Source organism: Anomalospiza imberbis, chromosome 5 (genome assembly GCF_031753505.1).
Source record: "Anomalospiza imberbis isolate Cuckoo-Finch-1a 21T00152 chromosome 5, ASM3175350v1, whole genome shotgun sequence".
NCBI classification, from domain to species: domain Eukaryota; kingdom Metazoa; phylum Chordata; class Aves; order Passeriformes; family Viduidae; genus Anomalospiza; species Anomalospiza imberbis.
In genome coordinates, this window is record NC_089685.1 from 52,122,979 (window position 1) to 52,139,248 (window position 16,270).

General features: G+C 46.5%; 1 long non-coding RNA gene across 2 annotated transcripts in view; it reads left to right on the forward strand.

Moving 5' to 3' along the window:
- LOC137474322 (uncharacterized) overlaps positions 1-12,975 on the forward strand; it is a 33,041-nt gene extending 20,066 nt beyond the window's left edge. Inside the window, exons 3-4 of one of the 2 annotated variants that reach the window (XR_010999297.1) lie at positions 6,587-6,762; positions 12,658-12,975. This is a non-coding gene — a long non-coding RNA (uncharacterized lncRNA). Of the gene's footprint in view, positions 1-6,586; positions 8,275-12,657 lie in introns of those variants that run through there. The other variant, XR_010999296.1, reaches the window with a different exon arrangement.
- Positions 12,976-16,270: the final 3,295 nt, after the last annotated feature.

A 16,270-nucleotide genomic window follows, 5' to 3' on the forward strand; every position in this document is an offset into this window, starting at 1 on the left:
TGTAAGGAGACTTCCTGCAAAAGCAATTGAATGGATAAACTCCAAAGACCTGGACGGGTCACAGAGATAAATCATGTCAGTAAAGCAGTACTGGTTCCTGGGCTGCACCCTGCTCTCCTGTAACAATGTCCCCTGGGCAAGGTTTATACCTGTGTGCCGTGGCCATAGCAACACTGGTGATGACAAATACAAGAGCTCCCTTGTGCCAGGTCGGTGAATCTGAGAGAAGCAGTTTCTGGGTTTCCATCACAGCAAGGTGCTGGGTTATGATCTTCTGGCAGTGCCAGAGAGCTTGGGGGCTGCCCAGTGGAGAGGTTCAGGGTAGTCAGTGGGGTGAGAGAGATGCTGGACCCATCAGGACTCTGAACACTCAACCACACAGCAGGAGTTGATACATGTATCCACCAAAACATTCCAGAGCCCTTTGGTGGCTTATTTCTTGCATGGTGCCCTCCTGCCTCTGGGAGGGCTGCTTTGCTCTGGTCACCAAGGTGGAGCAGGTGCTGGAGCAGATCCATGGATCCAGGATCCAACCTGCTCCAAGGCTGAACACCCACTTGTGGGCAGCGTGCTACGCCCAGCACTTTGCTGGCTGAGTCGCTGTGTGTACAAACTTTCCCAGGATCATCTGGACTGCTTTTCTCATCCCCTCAAGCACAAAGCTTGTAAGTGGGAACAGTGCCACTAGGACAAATTTCTGCTCGGGTGACTTATTCACATTTAGCACTGCGGTTGTCTGTTCTGACAGAGCCACTACAGGTTCTCTCCCAGAGCAAGTTTAGCTGATGATTCAGACATGTAAAGGCAGAATCAAAAGGATTACTTACAGATGATGCTGGGATCAATCACATATCCAAAGTGGAATTCAGAATTCAGCTTTGTTAAGGGATGAGTCCAGAGCAGGGACAGCAAGGTGATCAGAGGGATGGAGCAGCTCTGCTGTGAGGAAAGACTGAGGGAATTGGGATTGTTCATTCTCAGGGTGACCCAGCTGTGGCTTTCCAGTACCTGAAGTGAACCTACTGGAAAGATGGAGAGAGACTCTTTACAAGGGCCTGGAGTGACAGGACAGGGGAATGGCTTCATATTGACAGAGAGGAGGTTTAGATTGGATATGAGGAAGAAATTTTTCCCTGTCAAGGTGGGGAGGCCCTGGTACAGGTTGCTGAGAGAAGCTGTGGGTACCCCATCCCTGGAAGTGTACAAGGCTGGATTGGATGGGGCTTGGAGAAGCCTGGGATAATGGAAGGTGTCCCTGCCCTATGGCAGGGGGCTGGAACTGGTTGATCTTTTAAGGTCCCTTCCAGCCCAACACAATCCATGATGCTATAATTCTTTTGCATTGTGCTTTTAGAGTTCACTTTATTTCACATCATGATCTGGTGCCATGAGAAGTTCTCACCAGAATATCTGACACCTCATACTTCTCTTCTGAGATGCAGAGACAAAAAGAAAGGCTGGCTGGCAGCTCCCATAAAGTCACTGGGGTGGGTTTTTAATGCCAGGCAGGCTCCTTTGTAACCCTTTGATACACCCTTTTGCTGTGGTGCTGCAAGTGAGTACCAGGCTAATTGAGAACACAGGCCTAAAAATAGATGTGCCTGGGAAGTGATGATTTTCCCACAGAAACATCAGGTTTTCATAAAAAACTCTAAAAACATGGAAGTTTTAAGTATAATGCAGAAAGGTTTTGGGTTACCAAGCTTAGGTTTTATGTACTTCTTTTTGACCAACATGAAGATTTTTGTTGGGATTTCATTTTAACAAAATATATTGGTTCCTCAAAGAAAACCACAGCTACTGACAAAATAATTTTAAAAAATCGTTAGGATGTTAGGCTGAGCTTACATTTTTTCCCCCTGTTAATCTGCTTTCCTGCTTCTTTCCTTTTTCTGTTTTCTGCCCTCTCCTTGTCATGTGTAGCCCACTGGGTGATACTTACATGGTAACCAGTCCTACTTAGGGAAACCAGTGCTTTCATCTTCATCAGTTCTTCTCTCACTATTTTTTTCCTTTGTCGTTGTTTGTTACTGTTCTTTTTCTGTCAATTTATGAGAAGTTATCTTTCCTTTATCTTTTCCATATCATATTCATCCCCTCCCTTTTATGTCCAGCAGTTAGATATCTCTAATAATCTTTGTTCCTTCCAGCTTCCATCTTTAATTCTTTCTGGCACCTTTATTACCTGTGCTTTCATTTCTTTGTTTTCTCTCTGGATATTAATGTATGTTGGCAATCTTTCCCACCTGTATCTCTGAATAGCACATACTCCATAAGGCTTTAAAAAGAATAAGCAATTTTTAATGACAATACTACAAGAGCTCAAAAAGTAAATATTATTCTATTAATTTTATATGTGGGAAAAACTAAAGGCACAAATATTGATAAATTCTTCAATAGATCTGATGTTTCTTTCATCCTATCCTGTGGTCAGGACTTCTGTAGGCTTCAACCCTACTTTATTCTTCATCTTCCATCACTTGAAACTTGTCCCACAAACTTTTTCATGTGGAGATCACCAGGCAGCAGCAGCAGAAGCATTGGGCCTGAGGGGAGATGGGTAAGAAAGCACCACTGGCAGCATCTGAGGTCACTGCTCATGGCCATACAGTGAGAAATACAGAAAAAAAAGTTGTGAAGATCAAGGACACTTCATTCCACAGAACCACAGATTCACAGGATGGGTCAGGTTAGAAGGGACCACAGAGGGTCATCTGGTCCCACCTCCCTGCTCCAGCAGGGCCATCCCAGAGCACAGGGCACAGGACTGTGTCCAGATGGTTCTGGAATATCCCCAGTGAGGAGACTCCACACGCTCTCCAGACTCGGTCACTGCACAGGACAGAAGTTCTGCCTCCCGCCCAGGTGGAACCTCCTGGGATCAGTCCCTGCCCGTTCCTCTGGTGCCACTGCTGGGCCCCCAGAGCAGAGCTTGGGCCCTGCTCGGAGTGCTCCCTGCAGACAGGGACACCCAGGGCTGAGGGTCCCTCTCAGCTGGGGCTCCTCTCGAGACTGGACAGCCCCAGCTCCCTCAGCCTTTCCCTGCCAGAGATGCTCCAGGCCCTAAATCATCTCTGCAGCCTCTGCTGGCCCTGCTCCAGGAGCTCCATGTCCCTCCTGTGCTGAGGAGCCCAGGACTGGACACAGCGCTCCAGATGTGCCTTGCAGGGCTGGGCAGAGGGGCAGGATCACTCCCTGACCTGCTGGCAATGCTGGCAGTGCACCCCAGAACACCATTTGCCTTCCTGGCCCCCAGGGCAGTGCTGGCTCATGGACACCATGTTGTCCACCAGGACCCCCAGGTCCTTCTCAGCAGAGCTGCTGGCCAGCACATCACCCCCAGCCTGTACTGGTGCATGAGGCTATTTTTCCTCAGGTGCAGAATCCCACATTTGCTCTTGTTGAACTTCAGATGCATGCCTCCTTGGAGACATGGAAAGATACAGGTTATACAGGTTCAAGTGTGCAGGTCATTGTACCTGCAGAAAATTTCCTAAATGGCAGGATGAGCTGGGCTGCTGGGAGAATAAACAGCCTGGCCTTGAGAGGAGAAAACAAGAATGGGTTAACAGACACACAACATTTTCATTTGGGTTGCTGAATGGTTGGAGGCTGAGTGTCAGATTCACTAACCTGTGTGTTTGTCAGGTGAGTTTGGGTTTCAGAATGAAAGCTGGCATAATGGTAGCAGGCCTGTGAGAAGAGAGGAAGAATTTGCCCCTGCTTCAGGGTGGGAAGGGTTAGTACTTGAAGGCTTGAACTCACTTACATGTGCACAATGTGTGTCAGTGGAGGATTTTTTTAATCATAAAACTAAAGTATGTGTTTGGGTCCAGTCTGTTGGGCTTGCAATATAACAGATCTAGGAAGTTCTGTTTCTGCAGATGAGAGAAATCTGATAAAACCTGGAATGCACTTCCTTGCAAAGTTTACTAACTTTGAGAGGCCACTGCGGTTCTATTTTGTGTTCGGACCATGTGTTAATTATAGATCTTCTATTTCTAGTGCAAGCTCCCTTCTCACCACCCCAAAATGAGTTCAGTATAGTTTCAAGGGAAAGCGATAGGCTAAGCACAGTCCACATCAAGCATAGTGTGCATTTTGTGCTTTTTCTCATCTTTTCTGGGAAGCTCAGACATTTCCAGAGGAGGTGGGTGGGAGACAGTAACATTCCTCAGGCTGTTCAGTCCTGGCCTTGCAGGGCACGAGCTTGGGCTCAGCAATCTGTCCAAAGCACCCAGGCCATGTTTGTGGAGGCCCCAGAAAGCAGAATGAACATCCAGAGCGAGCTGTCCTTGAGGTGAGCATGGTGCCCATCCCATAAATCCCACAGCAGACCCCCTAAACACGGTTGTCCTGTGGGTCATCTGGACGGGCTGGCACTGCCAAGGCTTTGTTCTGGGCCACCCATCCTGCTTGGGGCTCAGCCCTGTCAGCTCCCATTTGCTGTGCAGGTTTGGGCTTGAGTAGATCACCAGGAGAAGGAGGCAGAGCTGGAGGAGGCTGGGCTGGTGATTCAATGGGCACAATTCTTCCCCCTGAGTCAGGGCTGAGTCAAGGGGTGCTAAGGGGGACTGTGCTGCTCCAGCTGCTGGGTTTGGGACACAACTGAGAAACCTAACTCCCAACCACCGACCTCTTCAGGAGCATCTGTGGTCCTTACTCAGCAGCAGTAGCATTTATCCACTGTCTTGACCACATTCCAGTGTGGAAAATGTATTTCACTCACCTCCAGCTCCCTCTGTTACCCCAGTGAAACACTTCATTCTTCACCACTGCAGCACAATATATCAGTAAGGATACGCAGTATTTCATGTGGCCTTTTGGCTTTAACATTGGCCAAAATAGCTTGCATACACATTGCAAAACTTTTTTCCATATGTCTCTTTGATGCGTATCAAGGGTTATCCTGCTCACAAATGCACAGTACTTCCACAACTGTTAATCAGGGATCTGCACAGGTAAAGAGAGCATCACATCTCACAGGCCAGTTTATCTCAGGGCAAATAATACAATGGGGTGGCTATTGATTTAATAATTCTTTTACACCATCAGTTGACAGTGAATTGCAAGTATTAGTGTCACTGAGGCAACAGCCTTCAGCACAGATGGCTTCTCCTGGTCTCAGAAGGTCCAAACTCTTCACCATGTCCTCTTGCTATTCCACCCACAGCAACAGTGATTTTTGAAAGCAACCAACTCTGCAAAATGTATGCTTGAGCTCACTTTGGAATCACAGAATATCCATAACTGGAAGAGATCATCCAGTCCAACCCCTGGCCTGGCTTAGGACACCCCAACCATCCCACCCTGTGCATCCCTGAGAGCGCTGTCCAAACACTCCTGGAGCTCCAGCAGCCTTGGGGCCGTGACCATTCCCTGGGGAGCCTGTTCAGTGCCTCAGCACCCTCTGGGGGAAGAACCTTTTCTGATATCCACCCTAACCCTCCCCTGACACAACTCCAGCCATTCCTTGGGTCCTGTCCCTGGTCACACAGAGCAGAGATCAGGGCCTGCCCCTCCTCTTGAGGGGAGGAAGCTGCAGAACTGCTGTGAGCTCTGACCTCAGTCTGCTCTTCTCCAGCTGAACAGGCCAAGTGCTCTCAGCTGCTCTTTGTGTGGCTTCACCTCCAGACCCTTCAGCATCTTCGTAGTCCTCTCTTGGACACTATAATAACTTCATATTTTTCTTATATTGAGATGCCCCAAACTGCTCCAGGACTCACTTTGTCCCCACTTTGCTCACTTGCCATGGCTGACATGCCTCCGTTTGTGCCTCCCAGCGATGGAGGCTGTGTGCCAGCATTGAGACACACATGCTGCCCGATACTTGCTTCGTTTGATATGTGATGACAGCTCTTTATAGGTGTCTGAGAAAAACAAATGAATGAAGAAGCAGTTCCTGGTGGCCTCTGCCAGCTGTTGACAATACCAAATAATTTGCTTTTCCTGAAACAGACCTGATGCCTCTTGTGGATGATGTGGCGCGTAGGTGTCATGTCAATCAATAAAAATTAAAAGTTGCTGAAGGGCAGGAACAGCAGCTGTGAGATTTCTTACTGCTTTTCATTCACAGGGAAGTAGTATCAGACTCTGTTTAGTGGCTTGTGTGATTTACTGTCACATTTATCTCACACGCTTCAGCAAGGACTTGCACAAGCAGACTGATTGTAGACCCTTGCTTTTAAAGGTGGAAGACAAATGGTTAATTCATAGAAACTTATTTTTGGAATCTTGTTTAGCATCTAAGCTTTTTTCAGAGCAGCTGGCATGGACCCCTTTACATTCAGGAAGCAGTGCACACCAACCATGGGATGCCCCAGGTGCCTCTATAGAAATGGCTCTTGGAAAACACCTCTGGTGCTAAGTAAGCAAGGAGAGAGTAAAGGAACATTGCCCAACTTCAGTGTTCCTGTGTCAGACACATTAGCAATGCCCTTGTGCCTGAAAACAAGCAAATAGATATAATTAGGTATTACCAGAATAAAAAAAATATAATAAAAAAGAGAGTTTCTTTTTTGTTTGTAATCTCTTTACCATGAGGTCTGATTAAAATGTTTCTATTGAAATTGTTCAGTGGGAAAAGCTGTTTCAGACAGGGCAGATCTCACAGAAGAGTAGATTCACCGAGGAAGATCTTCCTGCTATAGAATGTTTAGATATTTCACTGGAAAACAGAAATGCCTCTGACAAAAGGATGGATGCTCTGCCATGTGTTAACCCAATGCTATGCACGAGGAATTCTGCTGGAGAGCCCTGGAGGTGACACTTCAGTGTGTCTGGCATTGCCCTGTTGCTTTGTCTTTACAGTAAGTTCTCTAAAGTCTCCATGTGTCACCAGCCTAATGAGAATCCACAACCAGCACAGTGTGGAGGATGGGTACATGAGGCACCCAAAATTACACTCTTATAATGTGGCATATCCATTTTGTTCCATATTTCATTTATTGGGCAATATAGCTGAGGTTTTGGCTTTCAATCAAAATCAAGGATTTTCCCAAAAAGAGAAATTGGATGAGGGATGAAAGAAACTCCACGAAGTGACCAAAACACCTCCCAAGCACCATTTTCCACTATTCATATTTGGAAGAATTAAATGCGGTTTTAGTGCAAGGAATAACTGTATGCTAGCCCTAGGGTTATGAACTGGATAAGCTATTAGGAATTTTCCATTTCTGACTGACTGTGATCTCACATCAGTGTAACTCTGCTCACTTTAGTGGAATTACTTCAGAATTGTTCTGATGGGAAAGCAGAACGAGGTCCTGTGATTCTATAACTATTTCTACTAAGCTGTTCGCATATGCCTCAGAGAAGCAGCTTTTAAGAAAATATAGTGGAATTTAGAGGCCGTTTTTCATCAGTTCAGTTAATCAGTTTACTTTGGTCTACTGATCACTTCTGCTGCTTTGCATGTGATTGTCCTTCTAAGTGAGGTCAGTTTTTATAGGGAAGGAAAATACCCTTTATAAGTCCAGATGGTATCATTAGAAGAAAAAGACAAGGTGGGCACCTCTGAAGTTTTTTTATTTTAATCTTTCTGAGGACAAATTTTAACAGGAACTAAGGATTTGTTGTTCTGTGTTATAGTTTATAAGAAATTACAGGTTGTTGTTGCAAGACCCTAAGATCTTGATTTCTTTTGCTTCTGTTGATAGGAAACTACTGCTGACCTGTCTGGCAGGTTCTTGAAGGTTTGTAGAAACACTGCAAGATCCTCATTTACAACATGACATATGGTTCCCATCCAACTAGAATCATAGAAATATAGAATATCCTGAATTGGAAGGGACTCACAAGAATCATTGAGTCCAACTCCAGGAGAATAAGAATAGCAACATGCCAGTGTGTTATGAAGGAGCATCTTGAGTTTCCTGTCCTGGAACAGGATCACAAAATGCAGAGCTGTTCAACAGGGAAGTAGATTTCAGTGCTTACCTGGCTACACTGTGAGTCCGAGGGGACTGGGCAGAAAGGGTGGGAAGGGCTGAAGATCCTTTTCACCAGCTCCTTCCTGCATGGAATATTCAGCATATACACGAAGAGCAGGATCTGAGCCATAAATTCAGAAGGTGACAGAAAAATTGAGGTCCACAGACATCTGTGAAGTCCTACACCCCACTTAGAGCCAAGTTAATTTCTGTCTTTACAAAAAAGAATTTCAGGATCTTTTCTAGCTAAGTTCTGAATATCCCAATATTGATATGTATTAATATGTCTATTTCAAACTGAGAGAGAGTAGGTTTAAACTGGATATTAGGGAGAAATTCTTCCCTGTGAGAGGTGGTGAGGCCCTGGAACAGGTTGCCCAGGGAAGCTGTGGCTGCCCCTGAATCCCTGGAAGTGTCTAAAGCCAGGTTGGACAGGGCTCTGAGCAACATGGGATAGTTGAAGATGTCCCTGCCCATGGCAGTGGGGTGGGAACTGGATGAGCTTTAAGGTCCCTTCCAGCCGAGACTATTCCATGATTCTGCAATAGCCTGTAGGCACAGGACCAGTCATTTATAATGTGGGCTGAGATCAGATGTATTTCAGGATTGGAATAAGACTTCAAGTGGATTTAAGCTTCACAGATTTTGGAGAGGAATAGTTTAACCAACCTAATTCCAGAGGGCTGAATCCAGCAGTTATCAATATCCCCAGAGGAAAAGAAGTAGCTACTGCAGTCTTTTGATTAACTGAGCATAAAATGAGCCTTCCTCCCCTTACTGTTTTAATTAGAAATGAATGAACCAGTTCAAACCACATTAAAATTGACTCTTGACTCCTCTGCATGTAAATTAACCACTAGGTCACAGTTTTATTTTTTACCCTGAGAAAACCAGTTTTCCCAGAAGGGGGGGATGGCGTTTAGAAGTACTCCCACTGTTATCTTCCTTCATCCCAAAGCTTTCTTATCACATGGCTGTTCAAGTGACAGGAGGACTAAAGCCAGGTTAGATGGTGCTCTGAGCAACTTAGTCAAGTGGAAGGTGTCCGTGCCCATGGCAGGGGGTTGGAATGAGATGATCTTTAAGGTCCCTTCCAAACCAGGCCATTCCATGTTATGATTGAACAACTGGGGGCCATGACCCCCGCTGGTTGGTCAGCAAGCGCTGGCAGATGTCGATGCTTGGGTGGTCGAGATTACAGCTGCAAAGGGAAGGAGAGCAGGTTTACACGTGTGGGCTGTTTGCCAGCCTAGAGGCAATGCAGGGTGGTTTTTGGGGGGGTTAGTGTGGGGGAAAGCCGCGGGTCGGGCGGCTGCGGTAGCGCGGGCACCGCTGCCCTCTGCTGGGTACCGTCCCACCGGGCACTGCCTCCTGCAGCATCCGCAAGAACGGCAGGAACCGGCACGGTCCCTGCTCCCTGAGCTCTGCCACAACCTCAGCCAGCCGGACACTGCTCTGTGTACCTCCAGTCCAGGGGCAGAGCAGCGGAGAAACACCTCCTGCACTGATGGAAGGGCTTATCGAGAGGGTTGAGCATGAGCTTCCATCACACCCAGCTGCAATCAGCTGTGTCCTGCTGTTATCCCAGAGCACCCTCTTGGATGGCAACACAGTTTTGCTTCTTCCTCATGGAGTGAAGATGTGTGTATTTTCTGGGGAGGTGCAGTTGCACTGCAAGCATGGATCCCATGGCTATCCATCCTAGAGCTCTGTCTCAGATGAAAGTGACCTGAGGGTTCTCAGCAACAGCAGCTGAATGTGAGCTAGCTGTGCACAGGTGGCCAAGAGGTCTGTGGCACCTGGCCTGGATCAGCAATGGTGTGACCAGCAGAGCCAGGGCAGTGACTGTCCCCCTGCCATGGCCACTGGTGAAGCTACATTTCAAATCCTGTCTCCTGTTCTGGGCCCCTCATGACAAAGATATTGAGGGGCTGGAAGGTGTCCAGAGAAGGGAATGGAGCTGGGGAAGGGTCTGGAGAGTCAGTCATATGAGGAGCAGCTGAAGGAGCTGGGGGTGCTCAGCCTGGACAAAAGGAGGCTCAGGGGGGATCTTCTGGCTCTCCACAACCCCCTGACAGGAGGGGGCAGCCAGGGGGGATTGGGCTCGGCTTCCAGGGAACAAGGGACAGGACAAGGGGAAATGGTTTCAAGCTATGTCAGGGAAGGCTCAGGCTAGACATCAGAAAAAATTCTTCACTGAAAGCATTGGAACAGGCTGCTCAGGGAGGTGGTGGAGTCACCATCCCTGGAGGTGTTCAAGACTCAGAGCTCTGATCTGGTTGACACAGTGGTGATTGGTCACAGGTTGTACTCAATGATATTGGGATATCTTTTCCAGCCTAAATGATTCTGTGATTCTGTGAACACTCTGTCTTGCTTCCTCTTGCAGTGATAATATGTACCCATAAAACCAGCCCCTCTGCATTTTAGCTAGCTGTAGAAAACTCTGTGTGGGCCTATTTCTCCTTTGACAAATCCCAAAGAAAGCCTCACCCATGAGCTTTAAAATCATGTAAAACTCATAATCGAAGGACTATTTTCAAAGCCTCAGCCTTTTAGATAAACCTGTCCAAGCCGGCTCACTTAATTAATGAACAAAGATGCAGGAGATGCAGAGCTTGAAATGAAATGTGAAAACTAAATTCAGCCTAGCTGGGGAGTCAGATATGTAGAGGGAGCTGAAAGTTGCTGTGCAAGGGGTAGTTCTGAGAGTGTATAGTAGTCTGATAGAGGTCAGAGTTGGACTGCTGTTAAAACTGGTTTTATCTGTATCTGCAAAGAGGTAAGGGGGGATTAAAGAGTACTGCAAGACTCTTATGGTACAGAATGAAAATAGAGAGACAGATTGTGCTGCTGAAAATCCTGCAAGGAATTGCTAGCTGACATGAGTAAGAAGATCAAAATGTTGGCATATTATACAACAGCACAGTGGGGATGGACAGACAGTACAGAGGGAACTGGAAATACTGTTTGGCAAAAAAAAAGATTCTTAAACATCTGGGAGAAAATACTCAGAAATCGAACTACTCAGCAGGAGGGTGGAATTTGGAAAGCATTCGATGCTGAGAGACTCCAGGGTGATAAGGGCAAAATAGACAGAGTCATAGAATCATAGAATGGTTTGAGTTGAAAGTAACCTTAAAGATTGCCCAGTTCCAACCCCTGCCATGGGCAGGGACACATGCCACTATCCCAGGTTGCTCAGTCCTGTACAACCCGGCCTTGGACACTACCAGGAACGGGTCAGCCACAGCTTCTCTGGGCAACCGGTGCCAGGGCCTCAGCACCCTCAGAGGGAACAATTTTGTTTTTTATATCTAAAGTAAACCTACTTTGAATTAGGCTGTTGCCCCTTGTCCTGTCACTTCAGGCCCTTGTCAATAGTCTCTCCATCTTTCTTGTAGGCTCCCTTCTGGTACTGAAGGCCACAATAAAGTCACCCCAAAGCCTTGTCCTATCCAGGCTGAACAATCCAAATCCTCTCAGCCTTTCCTCACAGCAAAGCTGCTCCATCCCTCATGTGGGTCTTTCATAGCCCATAGGATGGCAGCCAGCTTGTGTAGGGATCAGTTGCAGCCTTCCGAGGCATCTGAAGGCCTGCCCTGGTATTACACCACAGCATTTCCCCAAAAAATGTGGGATACTATGTCTCATTTCGTTCAGAGGGAAAATAAGGCATGGAAAGGTTAAGTGACTTGCTTTGTGTTGCGCAACCAGGAATGGAAATAGCTCTCAGATCTTTTATTCTTAGCAGCCAGCTGAGGGAACCTCTGCTTGGATCTCAAGGGATTCCTTCCTCCTGGAAAGACTTTCATTTCCAGTAAAAGCAGGGAGGCTGGGTGGGAACAACCCGAGATGCCATGCATTGTTCACGTGCTTGCAGCAGTGTGGAATGTGAAGGCTGAGGAGCAGGAGGCAGCAGTGCCTGGCCAGGAAAGCAGGAACAGTTCAGGTGGCCCTGGCAGGGATCCACACAGCAAGCCGAGGGTGACTCAACAATCAGGGGGCACTCAGCCAGGCTGTGCTGGACCTTGCAGCCAACTGGTGGAGAACAGTGCCATGTCCTAATGTCACCTCAGTGTGGCTGAGTAAAGAGCAGACATGGCTGCTTAAATGCTAAACCTCCCCAAATTCATGGCAGGAAACCTCAAACCCAGCTCAGCATACCAGTGACTTTTGTGCATAGGGCAAGCCCTATATCAGCTGCATATGAACTACAGTTTGGGGGTCAGCCAGACTAAAGGCATGGGGGCAGAAAGGCTAATTAAGATGTTTAATTAAGGTGATGCTTGGTGAGTTTTGGGAACGAATTTTAGGACATATTTTATGGGATTTCAATGAGCAAATTTAAGTGTCCAAGAGATCCCTATCTGTCTCAAGTACTGTGGGTCTACAGCCATCATTTAAACCTACTCAGTGTCACTTTTCTTAACTACAAAATGTGAAAAATAAACCTTTTAGAAATTATTTTGGGTGGTGAAGGGCAAAACTAGGTGTGGGCCAAGGAATTAAGCAGTGGAACCGTTAAGGAAAGGATCAGGAAATTCTTCCTAGCAGTGTGGTCTGAAAGTGTAGCTGGATCTCAAGGGAGAAATGAACCCCATGTCACTTGGGTGAGTGAGGAGTGCATGGTCCTTTCCTGCCCTCTTCCCAAGGGAGTGGGGCTTCTCTCCTCAATCTAAAGAAGCCTTTCCATCTCTAATTTCCCCTTTCTTTGTTTGAATAGGTTATCTGATATAATTACACAGCATTCAAGTGCAGGAGTGCAGGAAGAAGTGATAAAATCAAGAACAGCTTTAATGAGGCCAGAAAAGGAAGAAAAATGGAGTCAACTCAGGAGAACTTCAAGGTCCTTTTGGTGCTATTCAAGCAAATAAATGGGAATACTGCTAAAACAGAAGAAGCTGGGTGGAGTCAGAAGGTTGATTTGGAACTAGCAGAGCATTCACTGGTTTCAGCAGGGAGCCTTAAAGTTAGATGGTGTCAGGAACACACAGAGCTAAGAAAACATCAAACATCCCATTGAGGCACCTCTGCCTGCTGTCAAGTGATGTGTCTGTTGCAGGGGGAAGGACTGAGGGGAGTGACACAGATAAGATGGATGGCCACAGAAGAACAGCCACATCCACACAGAGGTCTGGCCAAGACTGATGCTGGCCAGGGAGGGGGAGTGCTGAGGAACACACATTTACACAGAAAGCATCAATTTGCTGCACTAACTTGTATTAAATTATCAGTTAAATTTAAACCTGATACAAAGATGGGAAGGAAGGGGAATTTCATCTCCTATGAAGAGTGTTTGTTAATATCCAGTTATTCCAGAGGAAGGTGAAGGATGCCATTGCCTGCTAGACAGAAATTTTGATTTACACAGTAGTTCAAGGGCACTGGACACAGCAATTCAATTTCCAACACAAGGTAATGCAATCGGGCCCACTTATGATACCCCCAAGCCTAATGGGAAAACAGCACAACCAAATGTTGTCACCACAACTCCGAAATTAATGGGGGGGTAATTCATATTTTCAGGTGTTCATGTGGGCTGGGCTGGGGGAAAACAGGGTGTCTAACACTGATGGATGTTCTTGCATTCTATTTATGACATCATTTACTAAGAGTATCTATGTGGCATATCACAGCTGTATTCATAGCTGGATATTCTGACAAAAATGTCTTCCTGAAGCCTAGATGTATTTCTCAGTCAGCTTTTGGGTGATGATAAGGAAGCCTAGACCTTTCCTGCAGAGATAAGTGCTGCAATTCCATTCTGGATGTTCCCGTTGCTCTATTCCCGCCTCACACTTTTACCTGCCTTTACCAGGAAAAGTAACAAGAGCATTAGGTTAGGAGTCAGTACCAGCACCAGGGCCTGAATTCTGGCTCCACAGCTCACTTCTTGAAGTGAAATCACTTCCTTTTTCCTTTTTATCTCCCTGGCTAAAACAGGAATAATTATTGCATCAGACTACAGAGCTCATGGTCCTTCCTGTATTTTTCTCAGCTATTTCTATTAATCTAAATTATTGTTGCAGCTTAGACCTCACAGGTGAGTTACTGTTATCTCCAGCCAGAATAAACAAAAATAGAGAAAAAAGAAAATAAAGATACATAACTTTTACCTCTATAGAATATCAGGGCAAGCATCTGTTTCCAAAATAAGGACAGTGTTTAATTTAGAGTGAGCACATGGACATCAGAGTGCTGCCTAACTACTATCAAAATAGGTGTTATATGAAGATTTCCCTCCCCAATATTTTCCCTGTGACTAGAAAATAAGTAAAGGTTTATTCATGGAATAAACCACAGTTATCATAGTTGTACAGTTTTCCTCCGTTCAGCATCTACAGTATTTTTGCTCAGATTTTTTCTGTTCCAATTAAAAATATTTAGAGCTATTCTTCTATAAACGTTAGAAAGGTCCAACCAAGCCACTGCCACTCCCTGCTATCCTACATAACAGGCTAGGTGTAATCTTCTTTACTAGTATTTTGGTTCTGGAACTAACTTTGCAAAAAAGCAGTCAAAGTTCTTGGAAATATTATCAAAGCTTGGGGAAAAAGGAAAGCATGTGGCTCATATTGCTGTTAGTGACAATAATCAATGCCCAGACAAGCACAGCTTCAAAAAATGTGTCAAGAACTCACTTTATATTTCAAACAGACCATAAAGACATTCAAATTCTTCATCTGGAAGAGAAAAAAGAGGAGGGGGAGATGGCGGGAGGGAGAGATTTCCTTCCACCAGGCAGCAGAGATCACTTCACGCTTCCCTTTGGTAGGTTAGAGGGGAATTGTAAAGCCATCGCATGTGAACAGATGGAGGCAAAGGATCTCAGCTTTCACGGGAGCGGGTTAAAGATCCGACGCCTGGGACGGTGGGCGAGACAGGGCCCAGCAGCAGGGGCTTTCTGCCCCCTGACAGTCAGACATCTCCAGGGCCCGCCGGGGTGGCAGCAATCCTTGGGGAGCACCTCGGCAGGTTCTCAGCAGCCCGGCACCAGCTAAGCCCCAGACTTGTATAGGCACTTCACATTTAGGAGCATGTCTAATCCAATCAGGGGCAGATTGGAAGCTATCCGTGTACCTCCCAGATAGCATATTCTTGTCGGCTTGAAAGCAACCCTCTCCTCCTCAGCCTTCTCCCCTGTCTCCCTATCAGTCTGTGCAAGCAGCAGCCTCCCCCCTTGGGCACACAGAGCTAATCCTATTTACTCAGCCCATCAATTTAACAGGTTTAATATTCGAATGGGTTCGATGGATGCAGCTGAAAGGTTTGCAGCAGCCAGGGAGGAGGGAGAGGCTGTGGTGAGTGGTGGGAGGCAGCCTTCTCATGCTGGCCAAAGCAGAAAAAAGCCATTCAAAACCATGAAGGCTCATGCCCACTCACACAAACACACAAAGCAGACAGCACATGTGCAGCCCATTACACACCCCAGCAGTGTCCCTTTGGCACACCACAGCCCCAGGTTCGGCTGCCTGGTCATTTCCCAGGTCCCTTTCGCAGAATTGGTGCTGGGGTTGGCAGGAGTGCCGTGGTCCAGTGGGATTGAGCCTGTGTTAGCATGAGGTCTCCCTCTTCCTTAAACTGGAAGGTGTGCATGGAAGGACAGACACAAGAACAAAGGCAGAGGGTGCCAAGCACCCCCTAATGAGAGTGGTGACCCTGAGAGCCTCCTGCTCACATGCAGGCAGTTGTGGAGGAGCTCAGTCTGATTCTGCTTGATGCTTAAATGTTTCTCAACTCTCTGTTTATAAATTCCTGAACTGAAATTCCTCCCTTTATCTGTCCTGAGCGTCCTTTAGCATCCTTTAGCTCTACCTCCTGTGCTCTGGCTATAGATTATAGCAATCCTGAGGAGGCAAGTCTTTTTAGGAGGATTCAAGAATGCAGTCAGGAAGCTCTTCAGTGCTCCCAGACTCATGTCACTGTTCCAAGTGATTGTGGACTTCAGAAAGAACCAGCACCCACATCTGAAACCCCTGTGGGGTCTGTGTGCCCCTCCTCCAGCACTTGGGTCTTTACAAATCACTTTATTCCAAATGTGGAACAGCTCTTGGTTTGTGGTTTAACTCACCTGCATGAGTCACACCTGAATTCCTCGCCTCACTACTGAGGTTAAATAGAATTGGAGTGGCTGTTGCCTTTCAGGGTATTGCAGTCTTTGATGTGCAAAGGACATAGATTTGTTTGATATTTCGACCTGGCACATTTTTTACTTTTAATCTGCTCTTTATTCATCTGTTTAGCTCTTGAACTAAATGTGGCTTTGGCTGTGGGTTTTTTTTTTTTTTTTTCAATTTGCTTTTACTGCTTATGCTAGAGATCATGTCTACTAACAA